Below are 18,917 nucleotides of genomic sequence, written 5' to 3'. Positions count from 1 at the left end.
TAGGGTGACTCCCCAGCTCCTATCTGTATAGACCTGACATTGCATGATTCACTTGGAGAACCTGGAAAGTCAAGGTGATGGAGTAAACCCACATTTTTAGGACTTCGGGTCTCACTTGATTCTGAAAATCCATTTCTAGCAACTGAGGTACAGAAAATAGGAAGAGCATCAGCTTTTTGTCAGACAAGGAGGTCTGACCCCACTTCCAAGCTGAGATTTGGGAGAAATTTACTTCTCAAGGCCTAAGGGGTCCTTATAGAGATTAGTGAGAATATTATTATGCATATTGTAAATGCTTAAGCAAATGGTAGCTATTTTGTTGTTGTTTGCAATTCAGTGTTAAATGCTGTGATGAGGGAAGCATCAGAATTAGATCATATCAGGGATGGTGGGGGAACAGGGCAGGCTTCCTGCATGAAGCCACAGCCAAATTCAGAATGGTAAAGAGGAAAGGCCCCAGGGTATTTCTTTTTTGGCAGCTGGACTTTTCTGAGTAAGCATGTAACATATTGCAGTGCCAGGTGATTCCCAAACCTTTGGTGGTGGGAGTGGGCTAGAGAGTGGGAGGGAGAGGGAAGAAGTGGGGAGGAGGAGCAGGAGGGAAGATTACATGAGATTCTGGAGACTCTCAACCTTCACCTCAGGCACAGGAGTCCTGTTTTCTGTCCAGGGCTTGTGCTCCAAAAGAAACACGTACTGGGAGTTGAACCTTGGAAACTAGTTGGAATCTCTAGTCTTTGTGACCCTCCTTAAGTCCCTTCCTCTCTCTAGGATTCAGTTTCCTCACCTGTAAAATGAGAGAGTTGACCTAGATCAAGGTCTCAAACTCAAGTGCCTCCAGGGCCCAGGGTAACTTGGTGAGTTGTGTGGGCCAAGTGGGAAGTCCGGAGCTGAGGAAGTCACCACAGCCAAGGGGCAGCCAGAGTCCAGCCTGTCGTGGGAATGCGGGCCCAGCAGTGTCAGGTCAGGTCTTCCTTTTTTCCTCTCCTCTCCTCTCCTCTCCTCTCCTCTCCTCTCCTCTCCTCTCCTCTCCTCTCCTCTCCTCTCCTCTCCTCTCCTCTCCTCTCCTCTCCTCTCCCCTCCCCTCCCCTCCCCTCCCCTCCCCTCCCCTCCCCTCCCCTCTCCTCCTTACTTCTCTTTTCTCTCTTCTCTTTTCTTCTCTTCTCTTCTTTTCTCTTTCCCTCCCTCCCTCCCTCCCTTCCTCCCTTCCTTCCTTCCTTCCTTCCTTCCTTCCTTCCTTCCTCCTCACCCAAGGATATTTTTCCATTGTTTTTTTTTTTTTTTTAGAAAGAGTGGAAAGAAGGGAGGGAGGGAGGGAGGGAGGGAGGGAGGGAGAGAGAGAGAGAGAGAGAAACATCAATGCAAGAGAGACACATGAGTTGGTTGCCTCCTGCACAACCCCAGCTAGGGCTGGAATCGAACCTGCAACCCAGGTACTGCCCTTAACTGGAACCAAACCCTCGACCCTTCAGTCTGAGGGCTGACACTCTAACAGCTGAGCCAAACCAGCCAAGACAATTCTTCCCATTTTTCATGAGCATCTAGAAATCTGGAAAATCTCTCATATTTAAATGTTCTGTAACTAGTCCAAACTTTTTTTCTTTCTTTCTTTTTTTTTTTTTATCATCCTCACCCGAGGACATTTTTCCATTTTTTGTTCAGATAGAGTGGGAGGGAGAGAGAGGAAGAGAGAGAGAGAAACATCGATGTGAAAGGGACACATTGAGTGGTCGCCACCCGCACAACCAACCAGGGCCGGGGACAAACTGCAACCGAGGCACGTGCCCTTAGCGGGAACCGAACCCGGGTCTCTCCGGACCACAGGCCGATGCTCTAACCGCTGAGCCAAACCGGCCAGGGCTCTTTCTTTCTTTTTTAAAATATCTTTTTTCTTTATTGATTTTGAGAAAGAGCGGAAAGGAGAGGGAGAGAGAGATAGAAACATGGATGAGAGAGAACATGGATTGGCCACGTTCTGCATGCCCCCCACTGGGGATCAGGCTCACAACCTGGGCATGTACCCTGACTGGGAACTGAACTGGTGACCTCTTGGTGCGTGGGTTGACGCACAACCAGTGAGCCACACTGGCTGGGCCCAAACTTTTCAATAAACGTACTGGTCACATGGAACAAGCTAGTGGGCCCAGTTTATCATCCCTGGAATGACTCCTCTCAGAGGAGTGCTCTGACTCACATTTGCCCTTTCATGCGCCTGGAAATTGCTCCCAAGATCCCGGGTGGGCCTTTCTCTGCCAATGGGATGTAATATATGACCTTGGGCAGCTAGAGGTCAAATGCGTTGAGCCTGCAGGCTGTACCCCCACCACAAAAGAGCTCTGAGATGGGGCCTGGGCCTCAAAACCAGTTCCTGTTAGCCTCCCGGAAACTCAGAGCTTTCTTAGAAATTCCTAAAAACCCCTGCAGAACCTCCCCCCGTTGGCAGGCTCATCAGACCCACTAGACTCCTGGTGGCTTACAAACATAATGTGGTAAATTAGAACTTGGATTCACAGGAAGTAAGCCTGGACGGAGACTTGGGTATCATCTAGTTCAATTCCTCCATTTCACAGACCCAGACTGGGAAGCAATCTCCCCCAAATCCAGGGGGACCTGTTTTCAGATGAAGGGATGAAGTGGGGATGGTCCTCTTCCCCACTGGGTGCTGCTGGGGGTAGACTTTTTTTTTCCATCCTCACCCAAGGACATTTTATTTTATTTTATTATTTTTTTATCCTCACCCGAGGACATTTTTTTCCATTTTTTGCACAGATAGAGTGGGAGGGAGAGAGAGGAAGAGAGAGAGAGAGAAACATCGACGTGAAAGGGACACATCGAGTGGCTGCCACCCACACAACCAACCAGGGCCGGGGACAAACTGCAACCGAGGTACATGCCCTTATCGGGGACCGAACCCAGGTCTCTCTGGACCGCAGGCCGATGCTCTAACCGCTGAGCCAAACCGGCCAGGGCACCCAAGGACATTTTAAGAAAAAAATATATATATACGTATATATTATTGGTTTTAGAGAGAAAGGAAAGGAGAGGGAGAGAGAGAGATAGAAACATTGATGAGAGAGAACATTGACTGGCTGTCTCCTGCATGCCCCCCACTGGGGATCTGGCCCACAACCCAGGCATGTGCCCTGACTGGGAATCGAACCGGCGACCTTTTGATGCATGGGTCTATGCTCAACCACTGAGCCACACCGGCTGGGCATCTCGAGGACATTTTTTATTTTTATTTTGTTCAGATAGAGTGGGAGGGAGAGAGAGAGAAAGAAACATCGACGTGAAAGGGACACATCGAGTGGTCGCCACCCACACGACCCAACCAGGGCCGGGGACAAACTGCAACCGAGGTACATGCCCTTAGTGGGAACTGAACCAGGGTCTCTCCAGACCGCAGGCCAGTGCTCTAACCACTGAGCCAAACCGGCCAGGGCTGGAGGTGGACTTCTTACGATATCCCAAGAAAAAGAATTTTCTGAGACTCACACAGGAGACGAGTGATTTTTTTTTTTTTTTTATCCTCACCCGAGGACATTTTTCCATTTTTTGTTCAGGTAGAGCGGGAGGGAGAGAGAGGAACAGAGAGAGAGAGAGAAACATCGACGTGAAAGGGACACATCGAGTGGCTGCCACCCACACGACCGACCAGGGCCAGGGACAAACTGCAACCGAGGTACACGCCCTTAGCGGGAACCGAACCCGGGTCTCTCAGGACCGCAGGCCGACGCTCTAACTGCTGAGCCAAACTGGCCAGGGCGAGAAAGAGTGATTTTTATTCACGTTGAATTAAGTCCCTGAGTTTCCAAAATCCCATTTCCCTTAGTCCAGTCATAGAAGTATGGCTGAGGTTTCAGTAAAGCTAGAAGCAAAGCCAGTGTCCAGAGTTTCCTTTGTATGTTGGAGTCAGGCTATTTGCAGTCCATTAGTTCATTGTGTGAGGGGTCCGCATGGCAATGGGCCACATGGGAGAATGCCAGGAAGCCAAGCGTGTGCCATGAGCCAGGTATGCCAGAAGAACCAAGAATACCCAAGAGCACATGAGAGTGAGCTACTTTATTCAGGGCATTAAATATCCCAAATCTTTGCATGCTTGCAGTGGCCATGCCCATTCTGGCCAACCATCTCTGTCTCCAGGTGTGATTAACAAACAGGTACCTTCTCTATGTCATCCGAACTCTACTGAGCATCTATCTTCCCTTTGTCCAGTTGTTTTGCAAGGAAGATGCCTTCCCTTGGCTCCTTTCCTATTATTAATAATTAGCTAATTACAACGGTATCATTCCCATATCCCTGCTAAAGGGATAGTGGTTACTTGTAAGCATTTAGGAACCAGGTAGGCCCGGGTTCAAATCCTGACTTTGCACTTGCCAGCTCTTGATGTTAGACCTTTTTCGAGATAAATAAATCTGTTCCATAATTTACTTTTGTTTCATGCCTCTACACCTTTGCTTCACTTCATCAAGAATTTCCCTTTCCATGCTTGTTTTCAATAGTCAGCTCAGATTTCAATTTCTCCAAAGACTTTCATCCATCTATTTGAATAGATAATACATTCACAAACACATTAGAAATTCAAGTGGAATGAAGTCTTTCTTGATCTCTAGCCTTTATCCCACCCAGTATCTTTGACCTCTCTCTCTCTTAACCTGCCACAGTGTCCAGCATGGGGTCTTGGAATGACTGGGGAATATTAACTTCTGGGCCCTGGCCAGGTAGCTCACTTGGTTAGAGTGTCGTCCCCATATGCCAAGGTTGTGGGTTCAATCCCTGGTCAGGGCACATACAAGAATCAACAAATGAATGCATAAATAAGTGGAACAAGAAATCGATGTTTCTCTCTCTCTTTCTCTCTCTCCCCTTTCCTCTCTCTAAAATCAAGAAATAAAAAAACATACATCTCTGGGATGAAACACTATGCAGCCATTCAAAATGAAGTGGAATAATTTTGAAAAATATTCACAAATTGTTGTTAAGAGTAGAGATCCTACTTCATACAAAACAGTAGGATGCCAATTTTGTCTGTAAAAAGAAAGTACGTATAGAAAAAAGGTTTGAAGAAGTGCAGTAAAATCTTACAAGAAGCATTTAGTGGAAGGCAAAATTAAGTGAATTTTTTCTACTTCCTTTTTTGTGTTATTCTTCATTTGTTTAATTTTCTACATAACCACCTATTCACGTTGCAATCATTATAAAATAAATTCTTTATACTGTTGAATCTCTTATACTCTTTTTTTTTTTTATCCTCACCCGAGGACATTTTTTGTTTTTTTGTTCAGGTAGAGTGAGAGGGAGAGAGAGGAACAGAGAGAGAGAGAGAAACATCGCCGTGAAAGGGACACATCGAGTGGCTGCCACCCGCACGACCGACCAGGGCCGGGGACAAACTGCAACCGAGGTACGTGCCCTTAGCGGGAACCGAACCCGGGTCTCTCTGGACCGCAAACCGATGCTCTAACCGCTGAGCCAAACCGGCCAGGGCGAATCTCTCATACTCTTGACCACCGAACAAGTCTGGGTGATCAGGAAAGTGAGCACTATTACTTCTATTTTAGAGATGCACAGACTGAGGTCAGAGGAAGGTCTAGGACTTGCTTAAAGTCTAAAGCTAAAGCATGGAGCCAAATCTGAAACCCAGATCCTCCCAAGCCTTATTCTTTGCTTCCTTAGGAGGAAATCCCCTGTCACTTCCTGCATTCTCCTAACCATGCACATGTGGCATCTAAAGGTTGGGCAAGGTGCATAGAGGCCAGTAAAAACAGACATGAAGCGACGTCTTAAATAGGGCTGGGTGAACTTTGTCTAGTGTTCACTTCCACATACATACTGGCATATGTTGTTTTAATCAAAGCTCTTTGCAAAGATCTATTTAAACTAGCTTAAGTAAAAAGAATATAAATTTCCCGAAAAGCACTGTCGCATCTCACTGAACCTAAAAGTAATGGGACCTCAGGAGGCGTGGGAAAGAGTCAGGAGTCCTGAGAATCAGAGCTCTTTTGGTTGCAAATCACCAAGTCAGCTCAAGCTCTGTAAATAAAAAAGAACTTTATATTGAAACACACAAAAGTGTCCTCTGGAACCCATAAGCAGGAATGTCAACAGGCCCAGAAGAAGGGAGAAGAGCACTTTGGGGAGCATGGTAATCTTTTCTTTCTATAATTTGTCTCTGATGTGTTTTTCTCAGGCTGCAGACCAGCTTCTTTGCTTCTCTGGTCTGGATGAAGAGAAGACATTCTGTTGCCCAGCTCTCCAGTGTCACACGTATAGTTCCAGTCATACAGAAAGACTGGAACTCACCAAGTTCCTGGGGAAGGACTGGAACTGGCCAGACTTGGATTTGCTGCCATACAGGTTCCAGTCAGTTCTGGTCAAAGACAGGATCTCATGGTATGAACACAGCTGCCAGGAGCCAGCCCTCGTTTCTTTCCCCTGAGCAATCTTACACTCTACAGATTGACCTTCTCTATCTACCCAGGCACATGGCAGAAGATGGCTACACCACGGATGCTCAATTTTGTCATGTTCCTCATTTCAGCCACACTGGAACTGCTGAGCCCCAGTGCCAAATCTTTTGGAGAGAAAACTGAATGAACCCCAGTCAGATCCCTTATAAACCCTGGTACCATTCCCTGTGTCCAGGAGAAAGGGAGGGGTCCTGTCCTACCAAATGGCTGCCCTGGCCCACACAGTGGGCAGAGTGCAGTTCTCAGAAAATGTTAATTGTTATGAACTGGGCAGATATCTCACAAGATAAGGGCTCTTCCTGATGCAATTACATACCATGACTGCTCAGCTTGAAAGCATCTTCATAAATGAGGGGCTAGCTTCACTATCTTCCACTAAGGCCCCAGAAAAACTGAAGTGTCTTTTTCTTGTAAGGACATCAGGATTAGAAACCTTTGTGTACACTGACTAATTCAATTTGGTCAGCATATTGAGCAATTACCTTCAGCTGTGCCAGGCCCTGACCATCCAGAGATGATCAGATATCTTCTCTGATCAGTAGATCCCACCCACCCCTGCCCCCAATACTGTGTTTCTATCAATCAAGTTCATTTAGGAATCTGTATTTCCAACACAGCCATCTGACTGCATTAGGAGACACTGAATTGCAGGAATTCATCTGAGAGATGAGATCACAGGAACTAATAACGTACTTGATCTCCTTACTCTGAGTCATCATTTTTTTTGAAACAAACATATTATGAAGGCCATTGACAGTGGTGAAATTGATATCTGGTTGGGATTTCTTAGGCAGCCTCCGAGGCCTGTCGATATGGGGTAGAATCTAGGCCAGACACACTTGTGATGCTCTCCAGCGTCTGCCTTGGCTTGTCAAGTTAATGGTTCTGCTGAAAACATGAAGGGAACACATTCAATGTGGAGCTAAGTTCCGATTCATCCATTTACTACCTGGGTCACTGTGGATGGTGCACCTCCCCTCTCTGAGCCTCAGTTATAGAAAAGGACACAAAACCTTAGACTAGCTGTTCTTACTTCTGGGAGGAGTGGGGGATTTCAGTGTGCAGCAAAAGAAAATTTTCACACATTACTTCATTAGATATTCTGAATTAACTACCAAGAGCTTGTGTTTCTCTTGATATTTAAAACAAACTTTAAAAACTCAGAGGACCCCTGGCCGGTTTGGCTCAGCGGTTGGAGTGTTGGCCTGCAGACCAGAGAGTCCCGGGTTCGGTTTCCGCTAGGGGCACGTACCAAAAAATAATAATAATAACAATAACAACACATAAAGCTTTCCCCTTTCTTCTGTGGTCTCTCTCTCTCAACTTGTCATGGTGTTTTTTTTACTTGCTATTTAATATTGTTCTAAGAAAAGAAAAAGAAAATGTTTAATTATTAGCATAAATTTTACCATATGTGTTTATATTGTGCAATGCCAGTTTTTTCTTTTTAATCCCCACCGAGGATATATTTATTGATTTTTTTTTTTTTAGAGAAAGAGAAACATTGATGTAAGAGAGAAACATTAATCAGGGACTGAAGACAAAACCTAGGTATGTGCCCTGACCAGGAATGGAACCCGAAACCTTTTGGTGCATAGGATGACGCTCCAACCAACTGAGCCCCCCAGCTAGGGTTGCCCTATTTATTTATTTATTTATTCAATCATTTATATCAGTTTGGATTCATGGATATTTATCATTTATACTTTGGGTTATAATTCAATATTTTTTATTCATCTTGTTGCTCAAATTGTTCCAGCTTTGGCCAATGGGAGCTTGTATCTATAGGATTTTATTTGAAGGTTTTTTTGTTTGTTTGTATTTTTACAGAAATTAGGTAAACTGTACATATTAATCTATAAATTGATTTTGCACCAAAACCAAAGTATTGTGAATATCCTTCCTAGAAAAAAATAAAAATTTTATGCATTTTTTTTTTTGTTTTGTTTTTTATCCTCACCCGAGGACATTTTTCCATTTTTTGTTCAGGTAGAGTGGGAGGGAGAGAGAGGAAGAGAGAGAGAAACATCGACGTGAAAGGGACACATCGAGTGGCTGCCTCCCTCACGACCAACAAGGGCCGGGGACAAACTACAACAGAGGTACGTGCCCTTAGCGGGAATCAAACCCGGGTCTCTCTGGACCACAGGTCGACGCTCTAACCGCTGAGCCAAACCAGCCAGGGCTATGCATTGTTTTTAATAGCTATGTAATATTCCATGTTGTTCCATTAATATTACTCCATATCCATAATGAAATCTATTGTTTCCCTACTGATGGACATTCGGTTGTCTCAGGCTTTTTTTATTTTTTAACTATAAACAATACAGCCATAAACATTCTTGTACTTATATAGGAATTATAGAATAGATTCCCCAAAAATGGGAATGCAGGGTCAAAGGGCATATATGTTTTATTTATTTATTTTATTTTATTTTTTTCATGGTCTTTTTCTCGACTAGTCATGGTGTTTTTAATTAATTAATTAAATTTTAAAAAATTTTATTTTTATTTATTTTTTTATTTTTTTATCCTCACCCGAGGACATTTTTCCACTTTTTGTTCAGATAGAGCTGGAGGGAGAGAGAGGAAGAAAGAGAGAGAGAGAGAGAGAGAGAGAGAGAGAGAAATATCGACGTGAAAGGGACACATCGAGTGGCTGCCAAGCGCGTGACCCCAACCAGGGCCATGGACAAACTGCAACCAAGGTACATGCCCTCAGTGGGGACCGAACCCAGGTCTCTCTGGACTGCAGGCCGGCACTCTAACTGCTGAGCCAAACCGGCCAGGGCAAAATTTTTTTTATTTTTATTGATTTTTAGAGAGAGAGGAAAGGAGAGGGAGAGAGAGAGATGGAAACATCGATGAGAGAAAACATTGATTGGCTGCCTCCTGCATGCCCCCCACTGGGGATCGGGCCCACAACCTGGGCATGTGCCTTGACCAGGAATCAAACTGGTGACCTCTTGGTGCATGGGTTGATGCTCAACCACTGAGCCACATGGGCCGGGCAATTTATTTTTGTTACAGATGTTTCTCCTTTTTTCCCCATTGACACCCTCCTCCCGATCCTGCCCCCCCGCCCGCCCAAGGGCATGTATGTTCTAAATTTTAGTGAATATTACCACCTTATTTCCCAAAAGGATTGTCACAATTTACCTTTCTAGTAGAAAGGAATGAGAGTGCCCCCTTTCTACATCCTTATTAGCACTTGATGTCGCTTCTCTATTTTTATCAATATGATAGGGACAAAATGTTAACTCATTGTGTCTCTCGTAATTTCCCTGGTCAGTAGACTTGGTAAGCAGTTTTTCATATATTTATCGACCTTCTGGGTTTCCTATTCTTGGAATTGCCTGTTTATATCCTTTGCTCCCTTCTCTGTTGAATTGTTTATCTTTCTGTTATGACAATTTGTATAGGCTTTTTTGTATAGTAGGGATTGTAAACCTTTGTCTTTCATATGTACTATAAATATTTTTACCTATTGATCATTTATTTCTCACTATGTTTTTGGTGTCTTCTTTAGTCCAAAAATATGTGTGTTTTTTTTTTTTTTTTAAGTTAAAATTGCCAGTCATTTCCTTTAAGGCCTGGGTTTGCCTTATTTTGGAAGTCTTCTCTCATCCAAGGTTTTATAGATATTTTTCTAAAATTTCTTCTAATACTTTTAATTGTGGCCATTTAAAAATGATTAATCATTGTACCATTTCATGGAAAATGTAAGACTCTTAAAACAATGTAATTCCATTTACACCTCCAATATTCCCCTTGTGCTATTATGGTCTTATATTTCATGTGTACATGCAAACCTCATAATACAATATTACTGTTTTTGCTTTAAACAGTCAGTTGTCTTTTAAAGAAAATAAGAAAATATAAAAGACGATTTTTCCAGTTTTATTAAGTTATAATTGACAATATTGTATTTAAAAGATCATTTAAAATATTTATCTGCATATTTATCATTTCCAGTACTCTTCATTCCTTACTGCAGATCTGAGTTCCATCTGGTATCATTTCCCTTCAGCCTGGAGAATTTCCGTTTAGCATTTCTTGTGGCTGGCAATGAATTCTCTTTAACTTTCGTTTTTCTGAACATGTCTTTATTTCACTCTCATTTTCTAAGGATATTTTTACTGGATAGAATTCTGGATTGACACTTTCTCTATTTCAGCACTTTCTTCTTTTTCCCCAGAACTTTCAAGATCTTGCTCCAGTGTCTTCTGGCATCTGTTTCTAATGAGAAGTGAGCTGTCATTGTATTTTTTCCCTCTCTACATGTAAATGTCTTATTTTTCTCTGGCTGCTGTTTATATTGTCTCTTTATTCATAGTTTTTAGCACTTTGAATATTATGTCCCTAAGTGTGTGTGTGTGTTTTAACCCTCACCAGAGGATATTTTTTCTCATTGATTTTTAGAGAGAGTAGAAGGGAAGGAGGGGAAAAGAGAGAAAGAAAGAGAAACATCGACCTGGTGCGTGCCCCAACCAGGGCCAGGAATTGAACCTGCAACCAGGTATGTGCGCTTGACTGGGAACTGAACCTGAGCCCCTTTGGTCCACTGGCCAACACTCTAACCACTGAACAACGCAGTCCAGGCCAATTGTTTGATTGTATTTACCCTACTAGAGATTTGCTCATCTTCTTGGATCTGTAGAATGATGCTTTTTGCCAAATTTGGGAAATTTTGGGCCCTCTTTCTTCACGTAGTTTTTCTTCCCCATTCGCTCTCTCTTCTCTCCTTCTGGGCTCCTGTTACATGTATGTTACAGTTTGGTACTGTCCCACAGGACATGAAGACTCTGATAATTTTTTCACATTTTTTTCCTCTTTGTTTTTCAATTTAGATAATTTGTATTGATTCTTTGAGTTTATTTAAACTTTATGGTACATTTTGAAATCTTTTGTTAACTTTATACGATGAGTTTTTCATTTTAGATACTGTGCTTATCTGTTCTATGAATTCCATTTTTTTTTTTTTTAATCCTCACCCGAAGACATTTTTCCACTTTTGTTCAGATAGAGTGGGAGGGAGAGAGAGGAAGAGAGAGAGAGAAACATCGACGTGAAAGGGACACATCAAGTGGCCGCCACCTGCACGACCAACCAGGGCCTGGGACAAACTGCAACTGATATACGCACCCCTAGAGGGAACTGAACCCGGGTCTCTCTGGACTGCAGGCCGACACTCTAACAGCTGAGCCAAACCAGCCAGGGCTATAAATTCCATTTTTTAATATTTCCATTTGTCTGCTTAGATTTATCATTGTGTCCATTTCTTTCTTTAAACCTTTGAACAAGTTTATAGTGGTTGAGTTAAATCTTTTTCTGTTAGTACCAACATCTAGGTCCTCTTGGGGTCTTTTCCAGTTGACTTTTACTCCAGGCTATGTATCTCATTTTCCTTCATCTTTGCACATGTAATAATTTCTTATGGTATGGTGGACATGAATAATACATGATGAGGACTCTAGATTTCGTAGCATTCTTTTCAAGAGTTTTGAGGGGTCTTGTTTGTTTGTTTGTTTTTCCCTGGAAGTTGGTTAAAATACTGGTAAATTCTATTCCTATCAGGTTTAGTTTTAAGTTTTGTTTAGGAGACTCTCTTCTGGTTTTGTCTTTAGTTCTAGGGCTTGGCCCTTACTCTAAAACTTAGTCCTTAATCCTAAAGCATGGCCTTTTGGGGGTCTCAACTGAATGCCCAAAATGTTTAGCATGTCCACTCTAACTCTGCTTGAACGTCAACATGTTCCATGTTCCAACACTGAGGAAACTCTGGTATTTCTATTCAGCTCTCAGCCTTGAGCAGTTGTTTCATGCTAAGCCTCACAGAGTCTCACTCTGTACATACACAGCCCACAGCCCAGCCTTCTTTGACCAAAGACTCAGAGAAATTCCTTTGTAGAGACTTCTGCCTCCTTCCAACCCCTATTGTGCTACTCCCTCCTCTTCTGAACCCTGACCTGCAAATTCCTGCTGCTTTAGCAGCCCCAAATAGTGATTTCTGCCTCTAGCTCAGGAAGACTATTTCTTTGCTTAGGATCCATCTCTCTTTCCACTGTAGCTGGGAAATTGTCCCCAGGCAGAAAGCCAGAACAAACATGGGGCTCATCTTGTCCTCTTCCCTTTTCTCAAGAATCAGAGTCTATGTTGCCTGTTTTCCAGTGCTTGAAAACCATCACCTCTGATTTCATTCAGTTTTGTTTTTTTTAATCCTCACCCAAGGACATTTTTCTATTTTTTTTGTTCAGATAGAGTAGGAGGGAGAGAGAGGAAGAGAGAGAGAGAAACATTGATGTGAAAGGGACACATTGAGTGGCAGCCACCCACATAATCCAACCAGGGCTGGTGACAAACTGCAACCGAGGTACATGCCCTTAGTGGGAACCGAACTGGGGTCTCTCTGGACTGCAGGCCAATGCTCTAACCCCTAAGCCAAACTGGCCAGGACTAGTTCATCATCATTTAAAGTCTTACTTTCTCTGTCATTTTGTAAACATGTTTTTAAAGGTATAATTGACATACACTGTATTGCACATATTTAAAGTGTACAATTGATGACTTTTGATTTACATATATACCCATGAAACCATCACAACATCGAATAAATGAAGATAATAAACACATCTATCACCCCCAAAGAAAGTTCTTATTCTTTAAAATTGAAGACATCTTGCCCTGGCTGGCTTGGCTCAGCAGTTAGAGTGTTGGCCTGTGGACCGAAGAGTCACAGGTTCCATTCTTGTTAAAGGGCAGGTCGTACCTGGTTTGCAGGTTTCATCCCTGACTCTGTTCGGGGTTGTGCAGGAAGCAACCAATCGATGTGTTTCTCTTCTCTCTCTCTCTCTCTCTCTCTCTCTCTCTCTCTCTCTCTTTCTCTCTCTCTCTCCCCTCTCTTTTCCCTCCTCCCACTCTATCTAAAAATCAATGGCAAAATATCCTCAGATGAGGATTAAAATAAACAGATAAATAAATAAAATTGAAGACATCTCAGCTGTAAATCATCTGAACCTTGTGCCTTCTAAAATGATTAATACTTTCTCCCTAGCCGGTTTAGCTCAGTGGTTAGAGTGTCAGTGTCGGCCTACAGACCAAAGAGTTGTGGGTTTGATTCCAGCCAAGGGCACATACCTTGGTTGCGGCTCATGCCCGGCCCTGGTCAGGGTCATGCGGGAGGCAACCAGTGAATGTATCTCTCTCACACTGATGTTTCTCTCTTTGTCTCCCTCCCTCCCAACTCTATCTGAAGATAAATGGAAAAATATCCTCAAGTGAGGATTAAAATAAATAAATAAAGATAAAATAAAATGATTGATACCTCCAATCTCTTTTATAGTTATTAGTCTATTTAGGCCTCTTTCTCTTGAGGGAATTAAAGTTTTTTGTCTTTGCCAGGAAGTCATTATTTCCCCTAGATTTTCTAAAGAGTTACACATATAGCCCAGCCGGTGTAGCTCAGGGGTTGAGCGTCGACCCATGCACCAGGAGGTTGCTGGTTCGATTTCCGGTCAGGGCACATGCCCAGGTTATGGGTCCGAACCCCAGTGGGGGGCATGCAGGAGGTGGCTGATCTATGTCCTTGCTCATCGATGTTTCTCTCTCTCCCTCTACCTTCCACTTTCTCTAAAATCAATAAAGAAAAAAAGTTTCTTTTAATATTCTTGCACTTTTTTTGACTACCAGTCAATGTTTTTCAGTATAGTCACAAGGTTGTGCAGCTACCACCACAATCATTTTTATAACATTTTTATTACCTCAAAAAGAAACCTATACCTTTGGGCAGTCATTCCCCCCTCAAATCCTAGGCAGTTACTAATCTCCTTTCTATCTCTATAAATTTGCCTATTCTAGACATTCCATATACATGCAATAATGTAATATATGGTGTTTTGTGACTGGCTTCTTTCACTTAGTGTTTTTAGGAGTCATGCATATTGCAGCATGTGTCAGCACATTTCTTTTTACTGCTAAGTAATATTCCACTTTATTTTATTTTGGGGGGGTACCAACTTACTCTATTTGAAGGAATGGTACAAATGAAAAGATGTAAGTGGATGATTTGGTACAAGTTATAGAAAAGGTAATGGTAACTCCAACATGCACGTACTGCTTTGGTGACCAGGGAAGTCACCCCCGTGGCTATGGGAAGCCAGCCTAAGGCTTAGCTCTCGTCACTGTCTCCTAGAGTGTGCTTGTCAAAGAGATACTCTGCCATGCCAGTTTCAGGGGCCCCCAATCTGCACAAGTTGGTTATGTGGTCACCCAATTCTTTGATGGATTTTACCTGCTCATTCAGGTAGTGAGTTTCAAGGAAGTCACACAAGTGAGGGTCATTTTTGTCCAGTTTGTGCAAATCCAGTAGTGACTGATTCACACTTTTTTCCAAGTGTAATGCACATTCCATTGCATTCAGCCCATTCTCCCAGTCCTCACGGTCTGGTTTCTTGATATCCTGGAGGAAGATTCGGCCTCCTTGTTGGTTCTGCAGCTTCATCAGTTTCTCAGCATGGTCCCTCTCTTCATGAGATTGGTGAAGAAAATATTTGGCAAAGTTCTTCAAAGCCACATCATCGTGGTCAAAGTAGTAAGACATGGACAGGTAGACATAGGAAGTGTAGAGCTCCAGGTTGATCTGGCGGTTGATGGCGGCCTCTGAGTCCTGATGGTAGTTCTGGCGCCTGCGAGGTGGACGAGGTAGACGCGGTGGATGTCATGGTGGGCGAAGGAGAGGCCGCTGCGCGGTGCTGGAGCAGGGGCCTTGGGGACATCTGAGGTGCTGTGATGAAGTGGCCGAAGGCTGGATCAGGTGGCTGGGAGGGATGGGTCGAGCTCCAAGCACTGTTGAAGCAGGAAACCACAGCGACTCTCCACGAAGACTGTCAATAATATTCCATTTAGCCCTGGCCGGTTTGGCTCAGCAGTTAGAGCGATGGCCTGTGGTCTGGAGAGACCCGGGTTCAGTTCCCGCTAAGGGAATGTACCTTGGTTGTAGTTTGTCCCCGGCTCTGGTTGGGTCGTGCAGGTGGCAGCCACTCGATGTGTCCCTTTCACGTCGATGTTTCTCTCTTTCTTCCTCTCTCTCCCTTCCACTCTGTCTGAACAATAAATGGAAAAATGTCCTCGGGTGAGGATAAAAAATAATAATAATAATAATATTCCATTTAATGGATAAAGCACATTTTACTTATCCATTCATTAGTTGGTAGACATTTAGGTTATTTCTACTTTTAACCTATTATGAATAATGCTGTTTTCCTTTTGTTTTAATTAATCTGGCATATCTTTGACCATTTATCAATCTACTTTCATTCTTTTATTTTTAACCTTTCTTTGTCACATTATTTAGGTGAGGTTTTTTTGTTTTTGTTTTTTTCATATTTAAGATCCACCTAGATTTTTTTTAATCCAATTTGACAATCTCTGGTTTTGAGAGTGAAATTTAACATTTATTGTATAATAACAGATATATTGGATGTTATTCCTTTTATCCTATTTTATATTTATTATTTATTTTACTTTATTTTTCCTCTTTCTCCTTTTCCTACTTTTGCTGCCTTAATCACATTTCTTATACCCCTGCTATTTTAGAAGCTCTACTGTGCTTTTCAGTTCTACCAGTTATTTTTTCTCCCATTGCTAACATCATAATCAAATATAGCTCTGGCCGGTTTGGCTCAGCGGTTAGAGCGTCAGCCTGCAGTCCACAGAGACCCGGGTTCAGTTCCCGCTAAGGGCACGTACCTCAGTTGCAGTTTGTCCCTGGCCCTGGTTGGTCCTGCGGGTGGCGGCCACTCGATGTGTCCCTTTCACGTAGATGTTTCTCTCTCTCTCTTCCTCTCTCTCCCTCCCACTCCATATGAACAAAAAATGGAAAAATGTCCTCGGGTGAGGATAAAAAAAAAAAAGATAATCAAATATATATATTTTTATTAACATACCACAATGAAATAATGACTAAGCCTTTAGAGCACATTTATTTCTCTATTCTCCCCAACTCTCAATGTCTCTATTTTACTGAACTAGATTGACATTTCTAGTCCAGGGTTTTTTTTTTTTTTTTTTTTTTTTTTTTTTTAATCCTCACCCGAGGATATTTTTCCATTTTTTGTACAGATAGAGTGGGAGGGAGGGAGAGGAAGGGAGAGACAGACAGAAACATCGACGTGAAGGGACACATCGAGTGGCTGCCACCCGCACGACCAACCAGGGCCGGGGACAAACTGCAACCGAAGTACGTGCCCCTAGCGGGAACCGAACCCGGGTCTCTCCAGACCGCAGGCCGACGCTCTAACCGCTGAGCCAAACTGGCCAGGGCGAGTCCAGGGTTTTAATTAGACTTCTTTTTGGTTAATTTCTTGTTTTGAGCATACTTAGAACAAACAAGTTTTTGGACATTTTTACAACTTTCTCAGAAGGCTAAGGAAGGAAAGTGAACTATCTTTTAGCAAAGCACTGTTTCGCTTTTTAACCAAAAAATGACTGGCCATGTTGACCATATTCACAATCTCAGGTGAGCAGGACGTGTGTTGATAATGAAGAATAGTTTTCTGTTTTGGGATATCCTTAACATATACACTCTCACTTCATCCCACTGGCACTTGTGGAGACCACTGATGTGTGCTGTGTTTCCCTCTGCTCTGCTTTTGCTTACCTGCCTGAACTGGTTTCTGTCTTCTATCTCCATCTTCTCAGGCCCATCTCTTCCAGAGGCCTTTTCTGACCCAAACCAGATGTGAGAGCTTCTTCCTTTGAATCCCACAAGCTGCCTTGTTTATATCTCTTCTGACACCTCACTGGGCTTTGTATTACTGAGGTTTGGGTATTTGCATATCTTCACTCTTCTCCTCTTCTCTTGGGGTTAGGGGAGGTATCTTGTCTTTGTATTTCCAATGCCTAGCGTAGTTACTGACACAAAATACATACTGAGATGAAAGAACCAGAAGTACCATATGGGTCCAGGAATTACCCATTTGAATGAAAAATGAAGCAGACTTTGATTTAGTGAAGACTTTTGTGCACTTTTATTTTTTGCTTCTAGGAGACAAAGTATTTATTTATAGAGAAGAACTGCCTTCATCATACTTCAGATATGCACATTCTTGAGAATTTCCTTTCTAAAAGCAAAACATTTATCACTCACTGATGGTATTAATAACTATCCTTCATCTAGGACTTCCTACTTTTTACTGCTACAGTATCCTGAGAAGTTTAATCTGTTTAGAAGCTAAAGTTAAAAAAGTGGTAGCCCTGGCCAGTTTGGCTCAGCGGTTAGAGCGTCGGCCTGCGGTCCGGAGAGACCCGGGTTCAGTTCCCGCTAAGGGCACATACTTCGGTTGCAGTTTGTCCCCGGCCCTGGTTGGTCGTGCGGGTGGCAGCCACTCGATGTGTCCCTTTCACGTCGATGTTTCTCTCTCTCTCTCTCTTCCTTCCTCTCTCTCCCTCCCACGCTATCTGTACAAAAAAATGGAAAAATATCCTCGGGTGAGGATAAAAAAAAAAAAAAAAAAAAAAAAAGTGGTAACATGGATTTTTCGTGTATCATTATCCTTTTACTTCTCATGCTATCAACCAGATCCAGGTATGTTAGCTCTCCATTTCTATGATGTCCATAACAAAGTATAAATGCTCATTTAGGAGGAAAAAATACCTTTTCTGTGTCTTTACATTTTTTCCTGTCTCCTTGCTTTTATTTCCATTTGTTTAATAAATATGTTTCAAGAGCTTGCTGTAGTTGCCCTTATACTGGCGATGGAAATATATATCCTGCTCCTCCCTCATGGGCTCAGGGGTTAGTGGTGAGTCAGACAAGTCAACAAGCAGAAACTATACAGATCAAAAAACTATGAAGATGAAGGGGACTTAGCCAGATACGGGTGGTAGAGAGAAAGGGTGGGAGAATAGTATACTGAGCAGAAAAAACAAGTGCCAGAGAACACGCGCACATCTGAAGAAGTATAATTACTTCAAGTGGTTGGAGTGTCGGCAAGACATGAAGCTTTTCTTTCCTCCATTTCATTAAATTTCTTTTTAGAAACACAGTGCCAAGGCACTAGTGGTTTGGCCATCATGCAAAACAGGCCCTCTGTTGTGGTTAGTACCAAGCAGACCTGGCCTAGCTATGGCTCTTAGGAGCCTAAAGTTTGAAGGCCTGGCATTAACCTCCCAACCCAGAAACTTAAGTTCAAGGACAGTGTCTGATTCACTCTGCTCTGTCCCCAGCCCTGGTACAGTGCCAGGCAGCAGCTGAAGCTCTGTAAATATTCGTTGGATGAATAAGATAGCCAACCAAGACCCTGGGGGGAGGGGGGGGAAGGGGATCACCCTCTGGTACACTCTCCACAGCTTGGGGCTCCTAAAGTGGCTTATGGGATGTATTTGAGCAATGAAGTAGTTAAATTAGCTGCAGGTCTCCTATGACAGATTTGCTAAGGAGAACCTACTTAC

At 43.0% G+C, this 18,917-nt stretch overlaps 1 pseudogene; it reads right to left on the bottom strand.

Moving 5' to 3' along the window:
* Window positions 1-1,173: 1,173 nt before the first annotated feature.
* Window positions 1,174-15,187, bottom strand: LOC118640372 (annotated as a pseudogene).
* Between the last annotated feature and the right edge of the window lie 3,730 nt (window positions 15,188-18,917).

Source organism: Molossus molossus, unplaced genomic scaffold, assembly GCF_014108415.1.
Source record: "Molossus molossus isolate mMolMol1 unplaced genomic scaffold, mMolMol1.p scaffold_m16_p_22, whole genome shotgun sequence".
NCBI lineage: Eukaryota > Metazoa > Chordata > Mammalia > Chiroptera > Molossidae > Molossus > Molossus molossus.
Note: the sequence above shows the minus strand (reverse complement) of the source record. Positions and strands in the feature narration are given on the sequence as shown.